Source organism: Myotis myotis, unplaced genomic scaffold, assembly GCF_014108235.1.
Source record: "Myotis myotis isolate mMyoMyo1 unplaced genomic scaffold, mMyoMyo1.p scaffold_m19_p_13, whole genome shotgun sequence".
Lineage (NCBI taxonomy): Eukaryota > Metazoa > Chordata > Mammalia > Chiroptera > Vespertilionidae > Myotis > Myotis myotis.
In genome coordinates this window covers 12,838,332-12,863,809 of record NW_023416317.1, presented here as the reverse complement: position 1 = coordinate 12,863,809, position 25,478 = coordinate 12,838,332, and the positions used below count along the sequence as shown (strand labels likewise).

Sequence of the window (25,478 nt, the reverse complement as noted above, 5' to 3'; positions counted from 1 at the left end):
CCTTTAAAGACATTTTTAATGGAACTCTTCCTAAAATGCAGCATAAACTTCTTTGTAAAAGAGCATTCTAGTCATGATTCAGAAAACTTCTGCTAAGATGTGTAAACCCTGAAGCAGAGACCCAGCACAGTGTGATTAACTGAAATACAGAAAGCTGTTTACTCCCAATTCTGGCTCGAGAATGCTGCTGGACTTCTGAGATCTCTTCTCCAGTTAGCTTCCTGGTGAATGTCTATCTTTCCATTTTTTTTTAAATCTGTTTTCCTAAGTTACTACAGAGAGGGAAAAACTTCAGAGAAGAAACACACATACACGCATGTGCGTACATACATGCACACATGCACCAGCTGACTTTGCACATTGAGCTTACTTTACACATAATTTCAAGTCAAAAGGCTTTGCCTTTTCTCAAAGCATCTAGTTCTGTCCTGGCTGTTAGCCCTTTTCCCTGCCTGCTTCCGAGATGCATTACAGATGGCTGAGGCTGGAAGTATGAAGGCTGGATAAGTGGGGCATTACTTGATCTTCTATCATTCTGATAAGAATTCTATGAGGCAGAGAAAAGGCATATGCATGCCATTATCCTCTTTAAAATGGAGAAACTGCAGCACACAAAGAAAGTTAAGCAACTTGCCCAAGGCACCAAGCAAATTGATGTCAGGGAATTCAAGACTTTAAACCCCCACCCCATCTTCTCATCAGATATCGATACTGCCTTCCTTCCCTCTTCTCTAATCTTTCTCATGCATATTTTATTCAAGCACACTATATATCTAAATTGTGCTGTATGTGTATGTATTTCCAGGCACCTCAACCAAATCATCCTATATAATAAAGAGCTAATATGCTAATTAGACCAAGCAGCAGAATGACTGTCCAGACGACCTTCCAGATGAAGCCAGGGCTGCGAGGGGCTGCGAGGGGCTGCGAGGGGCTGTGAGGGACTGTGAGGGGCTGCGAGGAGGCTGCGAGGGGCAAGCCCCTTGCATGAATTTTGTGCATTGAGCCTCTAGTCAAATTATAATTTCCTATTATGTTTTCTTTGAAATGTCAGCTTTTAAAATGATATCCATAAACCTTTCAAACATGAAATTGGCAAGAAGACGAAAGAATGGATGATTGGAAGCAAAAAATAAGAATAGTTACAATGACTTTGCTGGGTGAAGAACTAAAAGGTTAAAAAAAAAATAAAAGAAAAAAAAAATCCTAGGGTGGGGGAAGCCAGGTTCTTTTTAACCTGCAGTGTTTTGCCTCTTTGCCTCTTCATGCAGTAGGTGGAGCTATGGTACTGTTCCTTAGGATTATAGGACCACTATCAGTGAAAAAATAATCCAATTCATTCCTAGGATATTCTTTTGCATTTTCAAATGGTCCTTTTCTGTTTTTGAAACGTTTTCCTTCGTGCCCTGAGAACCTTCAGGCTGCACTACCTGCATCCCTTTTTGCTGGGATGACAGAGGGTTACCACCTTCATTGCACATCCTCAGGATGCCATTTAGAGAAGATATCAGGAGATACAGCTGCACAAAGCAGCCTGTCTTCCTTTGCCCCATCACTCAAAGGTTTCCTCTGCAATCTATAGAATCTACTTTTTAGCTAGGAAACGGGACTCTCCTGCAACTGACAATTTCCAGAACAACCACTGCCATATGTCTTCATTTATAGTTTTCAATTATAATGCAGCAGAAATGACTGTTAATTTCTCATAAAAATATACTACTTGTAGAAATTCAAAAGAGAATAAAATAAATTTTATTTAAAAATAAGGAATTAAAATCTAAAACTAGGCTAAGAAATTAATTTTGAGTATGAAAAAAATCCATCCTCAAGGAATCAAAGAAGTTCACCTTTACCTAGGAGGCACTGTGTCTAATAGTACTGTGATGGCTAATTTTATTGTCGACTTGACTGGGCCAAGGAGTGACCAGTTATTTGGTTAAACATCATTCTGGGCGTGTCTATGTGGGTGTTTCTGGGTGAGATTAACATTTGAACCTGTAGACCAAGTAAAGCAGATTGCCCTCCCCAATGTGTGTGGGCCTCCTCCAATCTGTTGAAGGCCTGAAGAGAACAAAAGGCACAGGAAGGGAAAATTCATTCTCTCTGCCTATCTTCAAGCTGGGACACTGGTCTTCTGCCTTTGGACTTGGACTCTGACTGCAACTCTGACTGGAGCCTATACCATCCCCTGGTTCTCAAGATTTGGGGCTCAGACTAGAACCACACCATGGGCTCTCCTGGCCTCCAGCTGGCCCTAATGTATGAGCCAAGTTCTTATAATAAATCTCTTTTTATGTATAATACAATATGTAACATAAAAAATATTGTAGTGCTATATAATATGTATTATTAGTTTCATTTTTCTGGAGAAACCAGACTAACAGGATGATAAATTTCATGTTAAATTGCTTTGGTATAAATGAAACTGAAAGAAAAAGTCTTTTGTGAGTGTGTATGTGCTGTTTCCTTTTTATTGAATTCATTGGGGGTGAAACTGGTTAACAAAATTATACGGGTTTCAGGTGCACAATTCCACAACACATCATCTGTACACTATATTGTGTGTTCATCACCCCAAGTCAAGTCTCCTTCCATCACTATTTATCCTTTATCCTCTTCTACCTTCTGCTCCCCCCACGCCCGCACCCTAAATTCCTGCTGGCAATCACTGCACGGTTGTCTGTGCCCATGAGTTTGTTTTTTTCTCGAAAAAAAGTACTAACATAATATTAATTCCTTTCTCGGTAACAACACCATACTTGAATTTTCTGGTAAACAACAGGCATAGTTTCCAAATGTATTTACATAAAAAAAATCTCGCCTGTATTAACTGTGTTTAGTTTTATATTTTATAAATAAATGCTAACATAATGAGAAAAGAAAATGAGGATATCACTCTGTCTTCCTGCTACCTGGAAAAACCCATTTTAGACTTCACACAATGGTCCACACCACTACCTTTATCTATGCACTACTGAAAAAATAGTCAGTTTTTACCCCCCAAATGGCTGTAATTTCCCCTATCTGTAACTTTGAAGATACAGAAAGACTATAAATAAGTATAACCTATATATAAGGTGTGATAAACAGAGGACTTCAAATCTATAAAATTCATTAAGTAAGAAATTTACTTAAGTAGACACCTTAAGTAGAAAGATTTTTCAGGCAAAAATATGTAACAAATTTACTGACAACCTACTATGCCCTAGGCCAGGGAAACAAAAGGTGTGGTCTGTCACTTGTTTGTTACTGTCTGTAAAGAAGCGAAGCAGCCAGAGCCTCGATGTAAATCAGCTTTATCACCAAGCATACTTTTTTTTCCTAACAAGAGCTTTTCAAAAAAGTGAGTGTTGATTTACATCATGACATAAGTTCCTCATCTCACTGAAGATGGCCACTTCGAGTAGCATTGTTCTAGGCAATTCTAGGTGCTTTCATATGTGTTACTTGTTATTTATAATACCTAATATTTATGAAATTATTATGTGCCCAACACCTACACTAACATTTAATCCTCACAATAACCATGTGAAATAAGTACTATTATTATCCCCACCCCACGGATGAGAAAGCTGAAGCTCAAAGTTTTCACAGACGGTAAGGAGCGAGGCAGGACATAAACCAGGCAATCTGGCTCTATCTAGAGCACACTCTTACCACTTCACATACTGCTCCCTCCTTAAATTGGAATCCTCGATTCAGTGATGCAGGTATAACATCTCTGTTTTAGAGCAGAGGCAGTGCTCCTAGACAGGTGCTGCCCAAAGACAGGGGCTGTTCCTAGTTCATCTCTGCATGTTCTCTCTGGCAGCCTCTAATGATATCCCCAAGCTCACAGGCATCGTGGGGAAATGCAGAAGGGTCATGAAACATGGTCTCCACCTTCATGAAGCTCATCTCACCACGGAAGAAATATGACCAATAAGTGAACTAAGTATGAGGTGGAAGGGCTGCCCTGCCCTGAGCTTAGAGGACTGAACATGAGGGCCAATAAGTTCTCTTAAGGATATACTCCAAACCCCTAGCTTTGAAGGTGAACAGGTCTAACCTCACAGGATTGCAAATGCCCACATGCCTCATTTCACCTTTTGCCCTTCCTGACACACAGCAAGAACAAATAGGTAACTTTCTCAATAACAATGCCTGGTGGACTATCTGTGGGGAGAGGGCATGAGGGCCTCAGCAAGGAGTTAGACAAGTAGGATCCCACAGAAAGCAAGGTCAGGGGGTGTATATAAATTCAGCTCTCCTCACATGATGACCCATATAGCTGGGGCAGAGTCCAGAAGGCACCAACTGAACTGAGTTGGAGCTTCGATGAAATGTATGAAAAATACCATCGTTTTGAACTAAAATTGAGGGCACTGACTAGAAACTCAGCTATAAAAGGACATCACCCATTAAGAGAGCTGTGAAGTTGATGATGAAAAAAAAACAGAGAAATCTGGATTTAAATTAAAGAATGAAAAGAACTCACCTAGTTTCTTAATTCCAAGAGGCTTAAAAAATTAAATCTTAAAAAGAAATAAGAGTTAGAAAAAAAAGACTAAATTCAAAGGGCTGAAGCCTGCTGAGTAGAAACAGAAGAAAGGAAAGGAGACCCAGAAAATTTAAATCACTGTTAAAATAATTAACACAGCACCATAAATTATAATTGATGATGTACTGAATCTGGACACTTTCTACTCCAAGATTCTTTGATATTACTGTAAAAACACAGGCCCAGAATATTGCCTCTACATGACCATCAGATGGACAGAAAGGCACACCACAAAGAAAAAGAGTGGAACCTGGTGCTTTGGGGGTTTGACCTTTGAAGGAGAAAGTCTTCTCTAATCTCTCAAGTGCAGAGAAGCAGCCAGGCAATGCTTGAGATGAGGGGCGCCTCAGGGAGGAAGGGGAAGCACCTGATCTTACTATCTCCTCTCACAGGAGTCAGAGGTTCCCCAGGCTTCCGCCAATCAGTGTGGCTGGAGGGGAAGAAAGGATTCCAAAGCAGAGAACGGTCTAAATACAAAGTTAACTACCAAATAAGACTAACTAAAATTCCATGTGATTGGCCACCATCTTAATTATTTGTCTAGGAGGGAGAACAATGAAGGTAAAAGTGCATGGATTGTCAGAACCTGACAGAACTGAGCTGGAGTCCCAGTTCTGTTAACCTGACGAGAAGCATTCAGAAGATATTCTTAGGACCTTAGTTTCATCATCTACAAAAAGTATAAATACCTCCTTATTCCCGAATGGCTGAGAATATGCTATCATGAACGCACCTCTCTCTCTCTCTCTCTCTCTCTCTCTCTCTCTCTCTCTCTCTCTCTCTCTCTCTCTCTCTCACACACACACACACACACACACACACACACACACACACACACGTTGAATAAACATCAGCTTCCCACCCAGAGGCCACATCTCCAATTTCCATACAAAAGTCACTGAGAAAAAGTAATGTTTCCTAACAATGTACTTTACATATAACTAAAATGGCTTTAAGCAAGAAAGCTGGTGGAAGTATTTTTGTTAAATGTGAAATCATTCACTCATTCATTCAATAAATTTTATTGAGCAACTATCATGTGTTAGGCATTGTTGACTGTTAATTAAACTCTCATTAAAAATGCTAAAACATAATTAGTAATTTATGTATTAAGGTCATTGATGATCCTACAATTTTGATTATAAGAAATACTGATGTGTATCCTGGACACCACCATAAGGAAAAAAGATAATACAGTTACTTACAAATTAATACCACAGAAAGAACTACTGAATTTTACATTCTATTATTCCTACTCTCGGCCACAAATCTGATATGCTCGGTGTGGTCAAACATAGTAGTGAAGGATGCCAAATCAATATTCTTGGGATTGTTATTAATTGGGATTGGTTCTATTTTTCTTTACCTTTCTCCCTTACCCAAGAGGCTGGGCTGTTCCTTAAAGTTTACATGAAAAAGAGAGTGCTTATCGCCGTCTTACAACAAGAACTAATATTCATACAGCTTAAAAAGCATTTTCTTATAAAAATTAATACTCACATTAAGTAGGCATTTTTTCCTTTTACACAAAAAGAAACTGGGGCTCTTAAATAATAAAATCACTTGCACAAGGTCTTGGTTCCTGACAAAGCTGTAAGACATCCAGGATCTCTGACAGAAAATCCTGTGTTCTTTCCTGTGGTTATATGATGAATCAAAAGACCTATTTTAAAAGCATTTCAAAAGTTACTGGAGTTCAAAAGAGGCAGAAAATGCACTGATTACTCACACTAAAAATGCAGTACAGAAAGAGGTGTAAGAATAAAGAAATCTATAATAATAATAAAAGTGTAATATGCAAATCAACTAAACGACCAGACAGTGGAACGACCGTCCGGACGACCATGCTAAGACACGCATTGGTGCCAGGCCAGCCAAGGCGGGTGCGATGCAATTGGTGGGGGCCCCCCCACCATCGCCCCATGATCACCTTGCAAAGGGAGGCTCAGGTCACCCTTTGTGGGGCGATCGATGGGGGGCTCTGTGATTGATCGTCCCACAGAGGGAGGCCCAGGCCACTGGCCAGCGATGCTGTGGTGGGTGTGTGGGGCCAGCCAGCGATCACCCTGCAGAGGGAGGCCCAGGCCAGCCAAGCGATTGCACCCCACACCTAGGGAGGTGACCGGTGGACCAGTGGCGGGGCGGGGGGGGGGGGGGTGGAGAGCAGCGCCACACAGATGGCAGGTAGTGGCAGCAGCGGGAGTAAGACCAGCTGCTGGCAAGCTGACAATCAGGGGAAGGAAGGCCCCGATAGGCCCTGATCACCAGCCAGGCCTAGGAACCCTTCCCGAGGGGTCCCAGATTGCAAGAGGGCACAGGCTGAGCTGAGGGACACCCCCTCCCAGTGCATGAATTTCATACACCAGGCCTCTAGTACTATAGATAAGACTCTCAATCACCTGAAAGTAAATATTCATTTTATGAATTATTAACAACCCACTTTGCTATTTCCCTTTCTCTCTCTCTCTCTCTCTCTCTCTCTCTCTCTTTCTCCAGCAGAGAGAATGGATAGGTATGGGGAACCAGGTATCACCATTCTACAGAATTTATGAATAGGAGAGAAGGAGGTGAAGATTTGCTACACAGATCTATTAGTCAGAAACTTGTTGATATTTACAGGTATTATGTAATCTAATCTATTTAAGAGAATAAGACACAGAATTAATACTTAGAAAGTTAGATATCTTTTAGAATAGCCAACTATTGACTGCTTTTACAGTTGGGTTATATTTATAGTACTATTCTTTGCCTTCTTAACCAATAGTCATATATATGCCAAAGCAATCCACAGGTATCCCCATAAAAGATCCAAGTTAAGAATATCAGAGACACAGTGTTTGTGATAGTAATGAGTCTAGGCACAGACAGATGAAACTCATTTTACTGGGGCAAAAGTCTGAAAACATCTGCTTCTATTTTGCAGACATGATATGAAAATAGAGCAATCAATGCATGTAAGTGAAAGACTATGCCTGATGATGGTAAAATTGGTCAATTCTAATTTCACCACTGTACAGCATTTCAGGAAAGTTGTAAAACTAACCTCAGGAAGAAAGCACAGGAGCCTATAATTAAAACAAAATATAGTTCAATGAAGGTTTTCTAATTTTCTTTTCATTGCCCCCAATTACTAGGGCTCTTTTCAAAATAGCTTATGTTTAAGTTAAAAGAGAAGGGACTCTCTTAACAAACCCACTATGTTCTCTTAATGACATGTATCTGTTGAGGAAGGCAGATTCATGTGTTCAGTCTTTCAACCCTCTCTTAGCTGCATAAGAATTGGCCTTGGGCCTGGAACACTTCCTTACCAGGAAATAATGAGAGTCCTCACAGCCTGTGCTGAACTTGACACATTGTACAGGAATATCTTCCTGTTTTAGACTCAATGTGTGCTCTTCTTCACTGGGCTTAAGTGTGTGTGTCATATGGTAGTTGGCCAACCCCACTACTATATCTGTCTCCTGCTGGGAGAGGATATGGTCCTTCTGCTAGAGTACAAAAGGGATACGTGCAGGCCAACTGCCCGGAATGGTTTCAAGCACAGCTGCCCAGGCAAGCCCAGCCAAGATCAGCCAACTTCAACCCACCTCACAGATGCTCGAGAAACAATACATAATACTTTTAAGCCTTAGAATCTTGGAGCAGTTTGTTTTGGAAAAAAAAACACACACACAAAAAAACAAAACAACAACAACAAAATTCACCAATACAAAGGCATTTTACACAAAACTAGGTTCTGTGGTAAATACCACTCTCGTGAGAGACAATAACAAACTAAAATGTATCATGTATGAACTTTGCTCTCATAACTTTTATATTTTGCTTTCATGTAATTTGTAAATGAATTAAACTTCAGTATGGTTTTCAGTCACTTTACATCACTTTAGCCACTGTAGATAAACTCAACTGATACAAAATAATACTGATAACACCACGTTTAACATATGACCACTTTTTTCTGTCATAGAACTATCTATCACTAGCTTTTATTTCAAAATACTAATGTAATTAAATGCTTTCATCATCCGATTTTTAATCTTCTTTGTGGTCATTAGAAACTATATTATTTGTGAATAAATCAAATTTAAACATTGATTCATCTCATTTCTAGATTTGATGAAGCCTAAAAGACAATATGAATTAGTAAATCCTCATTTGCAAAATATTGTAGACACACTGAAATAGGTAAAACAAATGTGGTTCTCAGTAAAAGGAATCTCTTATTTCCTTAGGAAAGCTGAAACTTGTGACAGACATAGGAAAATACCTTTTGGTAATTTTGGAATGTACAGAAAGGGAAATGATACCCAAGACACCATATTTTAAAATATCCCTACATTACACCCCCCCCCCCCCCACACACACACACACCATGAATGGATAGATGGATGGAAGGGAAGAGAGAGAGGAGGTTAGGATATAGAAAGTGGCGAAGTAGTTTTACTCTCATCCCAACAACCAAAACAAACCTGATAAACTACAAAATCATCGTTTTTAAAAACCTATTAGAGAGCCGAGGATGCAAAAAGACCTAAATGAACTAAATTCCAGAGTGAATGAGCCCTTCATTGCAAAGGGGAGACCCATGGCTGTTCTTATTTCTGCAGAGCAGAAGGAAGACAAAGAGCGGGGCTATGGATGGGGATAGATAAAACAGCCTGGCTTTTCACAGCTGCATGTTGGCTGAACCAGGGCTCAGAATTCTGACAGGCCCCACCCAAAGCAAGCCTGTCCTCACCAACTTTTCCCAGGAGTCTCCACCAAGTCCTAGGGGTGGTATATGGAACGCAGAGGGTGGAACTGGAAAGTAGAGAGAAATTAATCTAAGCACTCTGAGGTTTCAGCTACCGCAGGCCAGGGGTGACCAGGAGAGTGGAGAGACCTTTCCAAAAAAGTCAAGGCCTTTACAGAGTGTCAGGCAGCAGGGGGAAAAAGATCTCCCAAGGCAAGAAAGGCCTCGGGCAAGGCTGAGAACAGAGAACTCTCCTGTGGCTTCAAGATCTGGCATCTAGACTACAGCCAAGCCAGATCTCTCAGTCTCAAAAGGTGTGTGTCCCTCCATGCATCATATTAATTGTTTAGGCAAAAAACAAGTGAAGAACAAAGTGACAAATGACATAGGGATAAAGAAAAAGTTAGCCCTATGAGTCTGTCCCTTTTAAAAAGCTTTGCTAAGTGGTACTATCAAGCAAATCCCACTTGCATTTCATTGGCCAGAACTAGGGCGTGTGACCATCTCCAGTTACAAGGGAGTCTAGGAAGGTGTGTCTCTTTAGCTGGGCTCACTGCTACCCTCACCAAAATTCTGCTAAAGGAAGAAGAGAAAAATGGATAAGTAATGAGCAGTGTTTGGCACAAAAAGAAACATAAACTATTGCCCAACTTTTCAGTTAGGTTGCACTCCAACTGCTAAGAGACCCATGTTACTAAACACCTTGCATGCCTGTAAGGTAGACAATTTTCTCTTTGGTAAGCAGTTCATATGTGTTAGTAATAATGTAGGCTTCGATACATCTTCTACTTGAAAGGATGTTCCTGGCATAATATAATTTGGGGAGTAAACTTAAAACACAGATAGCAATTTTGGAACTTTACCTAAATTCATTACATACCAAATGGCTCCCAGGAGTCACTACAAATGGTTGGCATTTTATCTACTGCATATATCAACACCAGTGAAAGCAGGCACACTTGTTACAAATCCAAGTAGCAGAAGAACAAACACCTGCACATGTTCAATATTCTAGATGCTTACCAGGAATGGTAGGATAAACCAGTTGCTACTTTTCTTCCTGCCCAAATATTTTCTAAATATTAAGTGATTTGTTATTGCAAAGAGGTAACAAAATTCACAGAACTAAGCATTTACAATTGGCTACTATATTTATGACAGATGGCTACATTTATAATTATTAACAGTCTTGCTACTGCTGAATATAAAACCCCAAAAAGCTACATAAATTACATGCTCAGTTGCTTTACTTCTAATTTCACTTAAGGGATCAAGAATTAATTTGATCTAACTATTTTAAATATTTGCCAATAGGATGAATTCAATGACGTATGAAAGGATAATACTAAATTCACTGTCTCCTACTTCTTGCCACTAAACAATATATCAGCTTGCTTTTCTACTGAAATAGCATAAAACTGATAGGACAGCTAATTTAAACAGTTGTTTGCACATTCAATATTTATAACCCGAATCTTGCATGACTGACTGGAAGCAGTGAGTTAGAAGGTTTAGCTCAGCTGCTGCCTGGAGTGATGGATGGCCTCGAAGAATTTCTTGTTCACTGACCAGATCAATCACATAACAGAATAATAAAAAAAAATAAGATCAGCCTTAAACTAAATTCCCAACATTTCCATCTGTATGGAAAACTGTTGCAGGAAATGTATCATAAAATATAATGTGAAGCTACTTAAAAATAATAAAAATCCACCAGAGAGGCTGTAGAATGCAAATAAAAAAGATAGGGTGACTGGATGATATTCTACATTTTAACTGAATATTAACTGAAACTTTATTATATCTATAATCCAAAAGTGTTGTCAATTTATAGTGATATTTTGATTGAGCTCAGACTCACATGTAAAAGGGTTTACAAATCATTGAAAGGGCTGCAATTTTTTTGGCAGTATTTGCAGCTGAATTTTATTGAATCAAACTAAAAGGTAGTGTTGTGGCAATTATAAACTGCTGCTTTTAATTAGGACAATTTCTGTCCTAAAAAATGAGTCTGTTAAGAAGTGAACTAACATCTTGTGTTTGAAATTACAGTAATTCACTCATTAGTGGTTAACCCCCAAACATCTGCACTAATGGGGGAAAGCAGTAGTCCTGCATATGGACCACAGCTGGTGAGGCCCTCTTTAATGTGTGATGAACAGGTTTGATTGGTTTGTGAGAGTCCACTGTGAGCATCTCTTCGCAGTTCCTCATTCAGTGATGTCAGGCCGGTAGCTTGAAAGTGGCCATTACACCACAGAAATTAGCAAACGCTAAAAATCAGAGCTCCTCAATATCTACCCTCCACCCCAGAGCTAACTGGTGAACACTCACTAGCACAGGACAGTGGGAGATCTGCCTTGGGTTAGGGAGGGGGTGAGCTGGGAGGCTGAGGGGACTGAGAGCTGAAGAGCATAAGGTCCAGGTCTTCCTCAGACCCTCGATAAAGTTAACATCCTTGGGTGTCTAAGGATGTGTGTGGGAAGCAACCAGGACTATAGAAATGACATTTACCACTTCCTCAGGCCTTCACCTTCTCATCTTGAGTAAGTTTATCCTTACCAGGAAAAGTGGGAGGAAAAAGAGGAGCAACTGGTGGAGAATTACAAGAAATGAGAAGGAGAAGGAGAAGGAAGAAGGCAGAAGGAAAAGTAAGAAGTAGAAGACAAAGGGCAAGAATAAAGAAAGGGGAAGAGGAAAGACAAGGCAAGGGAAGCTAGGGAAAGAGGAGGAGGGAGGGGAAGAGAGAGAAGAAACCAGACGGAGGGAAAGGGGAGGAAAAAAGGACAAGAAAGAGAAGAAGAAAGCAGATGGAGGTGGGGAAGGAAGAGGAGACTTCTGCGCACAGGCAGAAAAATGTCCAAGAAATGCTGGCTATATGGTGGTCTCTTGGGGCTAAACTGGAGGCTCTGGAGCTGGGGACAGTAACCTTTCGGTTGTTGAAGTCTCTTCTACTCTTTAGAGGCCAGAGATTAGGGGTCTTTTCTGAAGCACTGGGTGAGGCGACTTGGCCATGTTTCCATATTCGAGCAGTACCAATGTGTGCAGCTGAAACAAACGCCAGAAGCCCCCGATTCTGGCCACCTGTGCGTTTTCAGGAATCCCCAAAGCAGTGGCTTTCAAACTTCAGTGCCAGTATCACACAGAGCACTAGTTAAACTAGGAACTGCTGGGCCCTGCCCCCACTTTCTCTTCCTGCTCTTCAGGAGAGGGGCCCTGGGATTTCCAGTTCTAACAAATTTCCAGATTGTTGATGCTGCTGGTGTAAAACACTGCCTTAGTAAAATAAAAAACTTCCTGGAAATTATTACAACCCAAACCTTAAGATTCTATTAGTGAGCATCTTAGCAAGAATTCAATGAGAGAAACAACGAGGCTAACAATGAGGGGCAGGAGTCCTGGGACAGAAGAAAGGCATCACAGGCTATTTTTTCCTGATTGTGCCCTGAGCTGGCTGTGGCAAAACTGTTTTTCTAGTAGCCGACGCTGGAGTCTGAATCACGCCCTGAAATCCCTGAACCTTCGTGGCTAGCTCTTCTGAAACTACTTATATATGAATGAGCACAACTGAACTGAACAGGAATGCATGCCTGGCCCTAACTCAATCATATTATCTCGCTAGGTACTTTGAAATTGCTGGGTGGAGCTGGAAATGAAGCAGAAACAGAAAAAGCTGAGATGAAAGAGTGTGCACTTAAGGTTTTCTAGTGCTGGCTTCCACACCCAGCTGGGCTACTGTCCTTGGGCTTCCCATGACACCCAACTACGTGCATCTGATGGCCACACTGTGTGTTAATTCACTCAGGTTGGTTTGGTTAACTAAAATCAGTCCAAATCAGTAGCCCATCACCACAACCATAACAACTTTACTACTGAAAATGAGCTGGTGTGCACTTGGACACATGCGATATGTATTGCCAATTCTTTAACCTTCCTTAGTAGCCTCTGCCAAGCTGGTGAGAAAACAAAGAACCCTCATACTCATTTCTTCTTGTTGGGTGTTGAAAATGTTTTACACATACATCATTCTTACCATTTAAAAAATATCGGATAAAAAGAGTAATAGCTATTACTATTTATCTGTTAGCAGGAATTTTAGTTTCTCGATGTCACAAGTTAACAGAAAGCCCAACTCAAGCTAGCTCACTTAATAAATGGAAACTATGGAAGTAGCATAGACTTCAGGGTCGAATGACTTTGCTCAAAACAGTCATCAATGACCCAATTCCTTTCTTCTATTTCTCCTCTTATGCCACCCGGGTCAGCTTTATCCTCAGGGTCACAGGACAGGAGCCATACGGATACAGAGCTTTAGTGCAGTATCCCAAACACTCTGATTGGGCCAGAGTAGCTCAGATTCCCACTCCTAAAAGAATAAATGTGGCTGACTGGCGTGTGCTGGTTGACCTATCAATCAAAGCCCACACCAGGGACTATGTTGTCATCAGTTTTACTAGAAGTACACAGGCTACCATTAGGCAGGAGGAGGTAATTTTAGGAAGAGAAAAATGCTGCAAAATATGCTAGGCAGAGAACCAATAAATGTCTACCACGCTTGTTTCTTACGTGTATAATTAGTAAATTCACTCTATTTTGCAACCATTATAGTAAAAATTGGTTTAGGCCAGAATTATCATGCTAAAGTAGTAAATAAAAGTTTGATGAAACCCAGATATTTACACTATTAAAGTATGTTCCCCAGAAATAACTTATTAAAGAGAAAAATAGTAACTTAACCATAAGGAAAACTGACAAGTGTCACCTTAACCAAGTGATCAAAGTTAACATCACTTATAACAGAACATACTGACATCATGTGCCTCCTGATAAAATGCAATGAGGACACAACATCTCTTTCATACTATTTCTGCCAAAAACATATAACCTGAATCTAATAAGGAAATATCAGACAAACTCAATCAAGGGGCATTCTATAAAATAACGCATAATGTGAAAGGCATAGAAAGGCTGAGAAACTATTCCAAATTAATAGAGACTAAAGAAACAAGAAAACTAAATGCAAAATGTAATCCTAGACCCCAAACTTAATTGCTACAAAGGACAGTAGATCTATACTATAGATAATAGTGTTGAGTCAACGTTTAATGACCTGATTTTTAAAATTGTACCATGGCTATGTAACGGAGTGTTTTTGTTCTTAGTAGATACACACTAAAGTATTTAGTAAAGGGGTATGAAGTCTGCAACTTTCTCTCATAGTTTTTTCGGGGGGGGAATGTATATGTACACACCCACATATGTATACACACACACAAAAAAAATTAAAAGCAAATGTGCCAGAATGATACCTAGTGAATTTGGGTAAAAGGTTTATGACAGTTCTTTGGGCTATTTTTGCAACTTATAGGTTTGAAATTATTTCAAAATAAAAAGGTAAAAATATTTAAAAATTAATTTTAGATTGCATGTTCCACAACACTTATCAAAGCATGAGGCATCACTGTTTTGCACTGTGTGCCACATTTCATAAGGGCAAAAAAAAGCTAACAACAAACCATAAAATTTTTTTTTAACTTGTTTTTTAGAAACTTAGTTGATTATTCTTATAGAAGATGGTTTGTCTTGGCCAAACTCTGTTGTTTCCTTCTGAACATACAGCCAAATTACGTTTCCCAGCCTCCAATGCTGTTATGGGCAGTATATGAGTTCTGGCCAGAGGAATGTGATCTCAAATATCCTCTTATGTGATTCTCAGGGCTCTCTCTTCTTTTGTTTGCTGAACAGATGCACAGAATCCAGCATAGGCCTCCAAGGCTTAGATGGAAGATGGAAGGAGCATGGGTCCCTACCACTGACTTGCAATGGATTGTGCTATGTGTAAGAAATGAACATTTACTGTGTCAAGCCCCTGAGATTTAGGGATTGTCTCTTACAGCAGGTTAGCTTGACTAATAAAGTTACCTAACTTATAAAGTAGATTAACAGATAGTGACACTCTGGGAAAATGCACTCAGTGAGCATGCCATTTATTTGCTTCAGAATATACTTTAGAATAGCAGTTCTCAAAGGGTGGTAAGGACCCTTAGTTTTCAAAGGGTGGTTTGGGACTCTTAAGGGTTTCCAAGACCCTTTAAAGGGCTCTTGAGGTAAAAACAATTTTCAGAACAATAGTAAGATATTATTTATCATTTCCACCCCATTCTCTCACAAGTATACAGTGGAATTTTCCAGAGGTGATATATTATATCACAAGAGACTGGATATGGAGGCAGATATGAGAATGCACCTATCTTCTATTTAGCCAGATACTAAAGAGATTTAAAACAATGTAAAACAATGACACTCTTTGCCATTTTTTCTTTTGTTTTGGAAAACAAAGATATTTTATGCTATAGTTATTTAGAGTTACTTATGCTAGCATGTAATGGGGTTACTATTTCTAAATAATACCTTTTAAATTAGTTTTAATTTCTAATATGGTAACTACTGACAGATACAACCCACATAAACTAAAGCTCTTTGGAGCCTTTGATACATTTTAAGAGTATAAAAGGGTCCTGAGACCAAAAAATGTGAGAACTGCTGTTGTAGAAGAAGGAAAGCATGAGCACACCCAGGAGTCACAACATTTTATATAAAATAAGCCCATGTTGTCAAAATACGTGATAGGATCGTGGGGGTATTAATTCAATAGTATAGTCTCTAGGACACAGTAGGTGCTCAATACATAATTGTTAAATTAATAAATTATACAATCGTGATGATTTACACATCTAAGAGCGCTGTGATAACTGAGATAATGTGTATGAGTTGGTGTATGTTACCAGTGTTCAAAATCATTCTTTACCCTCTTTTGTGTAGGAGGTTTATACATCCCTGTACCATTGACTATAGGCTTAGTCATATGACTTGCATTGGCCAATGGATGTAAGTAGAGTGACATATGTCACACATATCTGAGGAGAAACTTTAAATTTAATTGTGTGGTTCTGCTCAGACTCTTGCTCTTCTGCCCTTGCCTGAAGAACAGCATGTCCCTGATAGGGCATGTATGTTCGATCCAGGTTCTGGAATGAGATGACACAGAACCAACACATAGTCAACCTAGAGCTAAAGCAGAGCTACAGTTCACCTGCAGCTCTCAGGTAACGTGAGACAGAAATATATGAAATTGGTGTAAGCCGCCTTAGCAGCCCTGGCAAATACAGTACAGAACGAGCCTAACATGTTATAGATGTTCAATAAACCTAACTGTTCAATAAACTTAACTAGTCAGTTATTATTTAGCTAGAAAAGTACTGAAGAACTGTGGCTTAGTCCTTGAGTGACTACACAAAGCAGAGTCTACCCTGACTAAAGACAGTTTATACAGTACCATTGAGAAAACCTTAGGATTTCAGGTAAATTAAGTGTAAAAACTAGGATAAGAGTGGTATCAAAGTAAATCTGACTAAAATAAAAAATGTGGCTATTATGCACCCCTGAGTGCCACTAGAGGGGCTCAGACATATCTGTAAAGGTTCTGGGCAGGTGACAAGTCTCCATACTCAAAGAGCAGTGCAGTGGGTTATCAGTCCATCTGCCTGCCTTGCCTACACCCTCTTCTCTGGGAATCTGCCCCAGCTTACCTCTGAAACCAAAACCAAAGACAGAGCAATACTAAGCCAAGGACCAATCTTGATTACTCTTTCAAATTTTTTGAACTTGACGATACACACAATGAACCTAATCAGAGAGTGATGGGTACTGGAGGTCTAAGACCATAGAGGAATGTGGCAGCCATATTTGCTCACATGCACAATGACAAGCAATCAAAGAAAGCGGATCTATAGGATCAAGTAGAATAATGAAGCAGACTTGCAAACAGAATGAGAGGAAGTAGATGCCAGAGAGAGAAGCTGCTGTATCAACTTCCGCAGTTGGGTTCCATAAGATCTCACATTCTTCCGGTACTTATCTTTTTACTTAGCATAATTTAAATAGATTTCAGTCCCTAACAAACAAACAATACTTAAAAGTAGTAGTAGTTTTGTTTTACTTAACTAATCCTGAACCCCAAATTTTAACTTATTTCTGGGAATTATTAGAGGGCAGGGGTAGTCCTGGGGAATAGAAATCTGGATAATGGGAATATAATTAACTTTCTGCAACTGAAAGTCCAAAGCACTTACAGAAATAATTTCACTTTAAAAAGTGTCAGAAACCATGATTATAAAATCATACTGCATCTTGACCTTTTTTCAACTCAAACAGTAAAAGCAGCAAAGATATCAAGAAAAGGTGCTACAGGTCAGGTTTTTGCCCATAAGAACCTTTGTGTTCTGAAAAATGTCACATCCCTTTTCTGGGTCCTGGGTTTTTTCTATAAAAAACAGGGAACTGGATAAGATTTGTAGATTCCCTATAATAATAGAGAATTGAGTGGCTAAAACATTTTAAAAGTTTATGCTAATACATCAATTTCTAAAATATAGTGAATCTGTACATTTATTACAAATCACTGTGTTTATGGCGTATCAATATCATATATGATTTTAAATAACGCTAAGATATATTTTCTTTTCCAAGTTATAAATCAATGGCATTTAACCTTAAAAAAGAGAATGGTAATACCTGTGCATATGAAACAGAACGGCTGTTCTATTTACTACCAACAAATGCAACCAACTTCCGACTAGACTGAGAATTTCAGATCACTGACCTAGTTTCAAACAGTTTATTGTAATAGCTGTTAAAGTATGAAATAGAGATAAAATGTAAGATCACTAATAAGCTCCAATAAAAGAGGGCAGAGTATTTGGTTTTAATTAAAGTTCTTTGGGAGTTCTATTATGGGCTTATAATCAGTTTTCACCTAAGAGCTAAGGGTGGTGTTTCTTAGCTTCAGCCCAGTCTTGAAAACATTTCCTTGCATTTACCTTCATATCACCACTGTGAGAAATTATGGGGCTTTACTTCTCCTTACCTAAGTTCTGCCTTTCCTTGTTTCTGAAATAGATACCATCCTGCCATGAGGTGTGGCTAAGAGAAATGCACTTTATATTCAGCAGGGCAAATAAAAGGTTAATTTAGGGCTCAGACACTAGTTTTCCAGGAACTAAGGATTGAGAAAAGAAAAGCTGGATACTTTCCTAATCCTGTTCACCTGCTCTTTGCTCATTCTTGTTTCTTGTCCTATCTTTTTCTAAACAAAGAACCACTCTGACAGTATGTCAACATATTTCAGTACAATACAAGTATTCTTGAGGATCCTCCATGCACACAGGATTCTTCTAAGTGCTGTGGGGATTACAATGATGAACAAGACATCCTTACCCTCAAAGTAATCATGTAGACAAGTATGGGAACACTGAGGAGACTCTTACAGCAACTAGAGGACATGGGGAGGATTTGTAAGGATATGCATTTGAGTTTGACCTTAGGGAATGATTAGGATTTCAAAAGGTGGAAAAATGAGATTAGTTTGGATGAAAACTAAAGCCAAAGGCATAAGAGCCTGCGGGGTTGAGCAACCAAGGTATCTATGGCAAGGGGTTGAAGTGGAATAAGAAATGGAGGGAGAGGTGTCAGATCACATCCAGCCTAAGGTGCCCAGTGAACTACATTTGGATGAAGAAGCTTGGGTTGCAGCAAATCTGATGTGTGTTTTTTCCCATGGACCTCAGTTGCCTAAGACTAAAATCTAAAACTGATACTGATGATTTCAAAAGTGAAAAACAGGTATTAGAGTTCCTGGCAACAGAGAACTTAAATGCAGTTGAAGTCTGCAATGCCAGCTTTATTTCATTATGTATTACTACCCAGTTTTTAAAAGAAGGTTGAACCATATCAGAGAATTTCAACGTTCTGAGGGAGCAATAATATCCTCTGTTGATATAAAACACATAAAGGTATTCATCCTCAAATGCATATAAGATTGAAAAAAGGGAGGAGGGACTGTTCTGTTTAAAGTAACAGGAGTGACCCAGGACTGTATAAAAACCAATGGATTAGATAATCTTAAATGTTCTTTCCGGCTAGCTTCAAAACTTCATTCCTATGAATAGAAATTCTAAATGTGAATATCACCAAGTTACCAATTTTAAACCACCCGTATCTTGACTTCTTCCTGCAAAAGAAGTACACTATACCACCAACTGAAACTGACTTAAAGGAGTCTTAACAATGCAAGGAATTAGAAAGAAGGAAATGAACATTTACAGATCGTGTGCTCTGTGCCAGCTGCTAGGTTAGGTCTCTTTAAACAACCTGAAGTCCAATTAACTCTGCTGCTGCCTAGTGTAACATCTGGGCAATGTCTTTTAGCAAATGGAATTTAGTAATTCAAAAGTCAATGACAGACTCATCAGGATCCAAATGCACTGGCCTCTGAAGATCTCCTGGTCTAGTTAGGATAAAGAGATGGTTGTGGAGATACATAAATAATAGACCACCCTATATAATAAAAGCCTAATATGCAAATCGACTGACCAGTGGAACGAGCGGTTGCTGTGACGTGCACTGACCACCAGGGGGCAGATGCTCAATGCAGGAGCTGCCCCCAGCCTGTAGGCCCCAGGCCAGCCAAGGTGGGTGCCAGTGGGGGCCCACCGATTGCCCCGCTGGTCGCCCCACAGATTGGCACTGATCACTGGCCAGGCCTAGGGATTGTACCCGTGCACGAATTTCATGCACCAGGCCTCTAGTTATGTAATAAATGTCATAACAGACTTATGTATACATGCTACTATAGGATATATTTGTGATTTACTACATATATTTCATTCCACCAAAGTCATTTATGTGTGTTCAAATAAAGGTTCTATAAAATTTGTACATCCAAGGAAGAAATTCCACAATTTATGACAAAAATTAAAAAAAATAGGAATGTTAGAGATACCAGCCCTCCCTATAGGTAGCTTCTCCTTATATTTATTATTGGCCAACGTAATCAAAGCTAAATGACTGCACAAAGCTCCATGGTATATTGTAATTGCTAACTAGGAATTCTTCCTCAATATTAAATAGTTCTATAACATTCCATTAATGAAAATGTCCTAAATGATTATAAATTTTATAATGGGGACTATATGGGTCCCATAACATACATATTATAATCTATTTTTGTAGATGTTAAAAATTATTAATTTGTAAACTTAAAATAATTAACTGCCAGAATAAAAATAACATACAGTGAGAGGGAAGAAGAACCAAACCAGAGGAAACATTTCTCCTGACAATAAAAAGTGAGCTAGATATCAATGGCATCAAAGAAACATATCCTCCCAACTCTGCCATAGCAAAGAAGGGAGAGCATTTGGAAGATGGGATCGGCTGTGAGGTATCTTCAGTCCCTGCTAGTGAAGAACATGGGCAATGGGAAACACAGAGGCCTGTTTTTTATGGTCTACACTAGAGGCCCGATGCACAAAATTCGTGCAGGAGTAGGCCTTCCTTCCCCCGGCTACGGACACTGGCTTCCCTCTGGCACCTGGGACCTCGGCTTTCCTCTGGCCACGGGCAGGCACCCGGGACCCAGGCTTCCCTTTGGCCGATAGCAGGCACCCGGGACCCAGGACCCGGGCTTTCCTCACAGCCCTAGCTTCGTCCAGAAGGTCATCTGGTCTAATTAGCATATATGCATTTACTGTTATAGATCATTGGAAGTCTATCTGCTTTACCTATTTTGCTAGGTCCTATTTCTTCACAGATGAACATTCCTCTCTATCTGAGGTTTCAGCCTTGTCTCCTGTAACTCCCTTCATACCAGGACTATGAGGCCAGTAATTCCTATAGTTGTCTTTTAAATAAATTGTTAGCATTCATACCCAAACAATGCACCTCCTTCCAGACAGAGACCCTGCAGGCTCCCAATGAAAGGCTGTTTTACCATCTCTCTTCAGGGATGAGTACCATGAATATTTCACAGGGAAAGAGACATGCTCCAATTGTCTTAAAATGTTTCAGAAGCACAATTTAAAAATCAAATATCCCTGCATTCCTATCTATATTTAGGGATGTAAAATTAATATTTACTGTACAGTTGCTACTTGGCATTATCCAATTTAATCCTCATAATGATTCAATAATAAATAGGTGTAAATACCATCCCTGTTACACGGAGAAACCTGTGACACACAGAGGGTTCATCAACTTGCCCAGGGTCTTCAAGCTAACACATCAGAGCCAATGACTCCTAGGCTTATCATCCAACCCATCACAGGACCCTGACTTGATAATGTATAAGGCAATCGTTGAACTGCACAGTGACTAACAAATGTATGGCCTTTATTACAATTTTACAGAGTAAGAACACTTCCAAATATTTCTGTATGTGCAATTTTTTTTGCTAACATTTTATTTTAGCTTTCAACATGTATCAAGGTTATCTAAAGAATTTTTTAAAAATAATTTAGAAAATTAAAATAAATGAACTAAAAACAAGGAAGATTTCTCAAAGAACATTTATTCAATAAAGAATATTGCATCTGGTTTATATAAGACCACATGTGTTATCTAACACTTCCACATAAAATCTATTTTAAGGCATGCAAATTTAATATATTATGAAAGTCAGTATGCAAAGCATATTAAAGTGCTTTTTACTAATGCATGTAACAAAATATACTGATTATGCAAAAACATTAATTGGATATAATTAAAATACTGAGATTTAAATACTGATGATTTTAAAAAGAAAAAATAGAAGTTGGAATTAGCCATGAAATGCATTCAAAATGCTAATGAAACTTGCAGTGTCGTTATCACTTTAGTATACAATATTTCTAGCTTAAAAAAGAGCAACCACTGGCCACTTTTGCTTAGTTCTATACACACAATTTAGAGATATATTCACTCAGTGGCAAATGATTTCATTGGATAATATAATACACTGCACTTAGATAACATTTTTAAAAAAATAAATAATTCAAGAGCTACATAGCAACCACTATTTTCTTCAAAGGAAGGCATCAAAATGAAAAAAAGATAAATTTTCCACAGGAAGAGCTATGCTTGGTTAAATGTACACAACCTCAACAGCTTTCACCAATGTCATTCTGACCTAAAGATATCAAATTGAGGTGTTCTCTCAACTCTGCTGGCTAGCTTTAAAGTGGCTGAAGGAGACTGGTGACATGTGAAAAGAATGGGTCGGCAGGCCATATTCACTTTACTTGGTTTAAAGTTTCAAAGGAGTCTACTGTCTCCAACATCACCAAAGAAGGGACAGTAGGAGCAGAATTCAATAGGATAGAAGAATCTGAAATTTCTATTAAATTTCTCTCCTGACTCCTTTGTCTAACTCACTAGTATCAATACAGAAAAGGTGATGTAAGAGTAATTTTCATTAAATTGCCTTAATGCTAAAGCTTACTTTTGTAGGATAGCTATGTTTCAATTATCTATTTTATGGAAATGGGGAAAAAGGCTCTGAGGAATCCACATAAATAAAACCTCCTAAAATTTCTAAGGAAAAACCTAATATCACCAATTTACTCTGGTAATTAAAACTAAAAAATAAAAATAAAAGGTCACATTACCATTTACTGAAGAGGCAACTGAGACAGAATTTAAGTGTCTGGTCCACAGGCATATAACTAGAGGACAGAGCAAAAGGATGAAACAAAAACTGAAATAAGCATCATAAATCCTAGATTGAATTCTAGGTTAAAATCATTACTCTCTACTCAGATATACTTCAAATTCAAAATATTGCAATAAAGAGATCACAAAGAAACAGTTAAAATTTGTAAGGACTAGTGATCCTTTTAGGGGGTCTCTTTCTTTTTTTAAGAATTTCCTTTATCAGATTTCAAATGCAAGTAGTGCTCCGAACAGCTAAGGATTCAACATGTGAACCATTTTGGTAAAAATATTCCTTAGGATCCACAGGCTAGGGATCCCAACCTCTCCAAATAAGATGATGCCCACCACTGGCTTTCATAGTGTGTTCATCCCATATGTCAAAAAAGCACTGGTTGAGCTGAGTAAAAATGAGAAAAATAATGTCAATTCTCTTAGAGGCATTAACATTACAAATCTCATAATTCACCAAGATCAGGACAAAATAAGGATAGAAAAAAGGAATTAATGCAGATCAACAATATTCAGTAAAATGAATACAATCCCTGTCAAAAATTATAATAGACAAAAGTCCCTTAGTATGATTGGCAGAATCAAATTTAGCAAAATGGATTTCTATTTCAAGATGCAGTTGGTTCCCTTCCAAGAGCTCTGGTTCATGGAGCTTCTCCCGTGCACCAGATGTCTGCCTCCAGGCTCTGTAACACCTATCAACCCACACAGGGGAGCTGCTGGCTTCCCACTGCCATGATGCTGCAGTACGGAAGGGACCACAAAATGAAAGAATTCTTAAAAAGTTGTTGTTTATTGAATCATTTAACTTCAGGTCAAACAGTGAGACACAGGTATACTAAAATACTTTGGAAATAAAAATTGCAACTAATACTAAGAAATAAGCAAATTAAAACATAGGGTTTATTTGTATAAAGCAGGGAGGGTATTTTCTTTTGTATGCTGACACCAAAAGAGAGAAATATGAGAGAATTCTGTTACTGTATTGCTACAGATATTAAGTATTAGTACAGTGCTCCCTTGCTCTACATGCAAAATGTAATGGTTATTAAGCTCTGAAAGCACCTTACCCACAGGTGCAAGATTCTGAATATTATATTTTTTAGATGTTAAAGAAAAAAAAAAGATCTCAGTATGAACAAAAATAAAGAATCAACAGAGAAGTAAAGTTGATTCTTAGCTTTCATTTAAAAAAGAAAGTGTAATATGAGTATTGCCACATCTGAGATGCAAAGTACTAAAACAAAAAAGATTTGGGTAAAATTCTTCCTTTAATTCTCAGGCACTTTTCTCTGAAAAGGGTAAAGACAGAAACAGGAACATCTGCATGCGCAGCAGGTGTGGGTGGGTGGGGCTGCATGCACGGTGAGGCTGGGGGACGTGAGGCTGTTATTGTTTATTTATTAATAAATTTATATATTATTTTCATATACATTTTACTAATTTTCTTTCATCTCTGACACTTCTATTATAGAGAAAGGACAAATAGCAATATTAAAATATTTCCTCTAATTAATTCCCTTTTAATGTGCACAAATTTTGTGCACCGGGCCACTAGTAATACTATATTGAGGAGCCCCTAAAAATGATGCAGAAGGCTTAGCACTTTCATCTTGTACCAAAACTCAAATAAATTATATCTACTAGATATGTACCTATGTATAGTTAGAAAAATAACAATATTTAAAAGTATGGCAGCATGGCATGGCAGTACAGAGCACAAGTTCTACATTTAGACTACATTATCACTTTGTTGCCTTTTGGCTAAGTTAAAGTGTAGATTTAGACTACAAGCTTGAATTCTGGCTCTAAGAGCTAGTGAGTAGGTCTATAATCTCTAGCAGATTCCTTAACCTTTCTGGACTTCAGTTTCCTCAATGGTAAAACAGAGGCAATAATTAACATTACCGCTTGTTTTAAAGATTAATTGAAATAAACAATTAAAGTACTTAGAGCAAAGGCCAGTATCTAGTAAGTGCTTAACAAATATTAGCCATTATATTTTATATAAATTTTCTCATTGAATTCTTATGACACTTCTGTGAGGTAGTTATTATTACTCTCATCCCATGGTGAAGGTGAGTTAAATAATTTGCCCCAAGTCCTACAGAGATAAAGAAGGATTTGACAATGGATCTGTCTAGTTTCAAGCCTATGTGCTTACTTCTACCTAATACCACACATGTTCCCCATAGGTCTTGCTCTTATGTCATCATAACATTTATCAAGATGTATTTAAATAGGCTTTCAACTGATCTTTCACACTAAGAGTAAACTATATTGGGTCCTGTTTATCCATTTCTGTCCAATAGTCCCCTCCAGCCCACTCATCCAGATTTGAGAGCTTCTGGGCGAGGCACCGTTAGGTGCTGAAATATCATGATGGGTAGACAGACAGGGTCCCAGTCCTCATGGAACTCAAAGTCTACTAAAAAAGACAGATAATCAGGTAAAAATATAATTACAAACTGGTATTGTAATAAAGGAAAAGAGCAGGCTGTTAGAAAAGAGCATAAGAGATGGAACTCATTTAGTTAAGGGAAATTAAGTAAGATCTCTGTGAAGAAGGGACACAAGCTGTGATGAGAAGGCTGAGTAGGAGTAGGCAAGGCAAAGAAATGGGGATTTTTTAAAAAAAAAATCATCATTGGAGAACATGCTTAGAGAAAG

At 38.6% G+C, this 25,478-nt stretch overlaps 1 protein-coding gene across 6 annotated transcripts in view; it reads right to left on the bottom strand.

Annotated features, from left to right (window-relative positions):
- CFAP20DC (CFAP20 domain containing) overlaps positions 1 to 25,478 on the bottom strand; it is a 236,786-nt gene that overhangs the window by 188,656 nt on the left and 22,652 nt on the right. The window contains exon 3 of one of the 6 annotated variants that reach the window (XM_036331727.1): positions 22,754 to 22,810. The exons of the other annotated variants lie outside the window; for them this stretch is intronic. The gene's annotated coding sequence lies outside the window, so the exon portion shown is untranslated. The remainder of the gene's footprint in view (positions 1 to 22,753; positions 22,811 to 25,478) is intronic. 6 annotated transcript variants of the gene reach the window in all.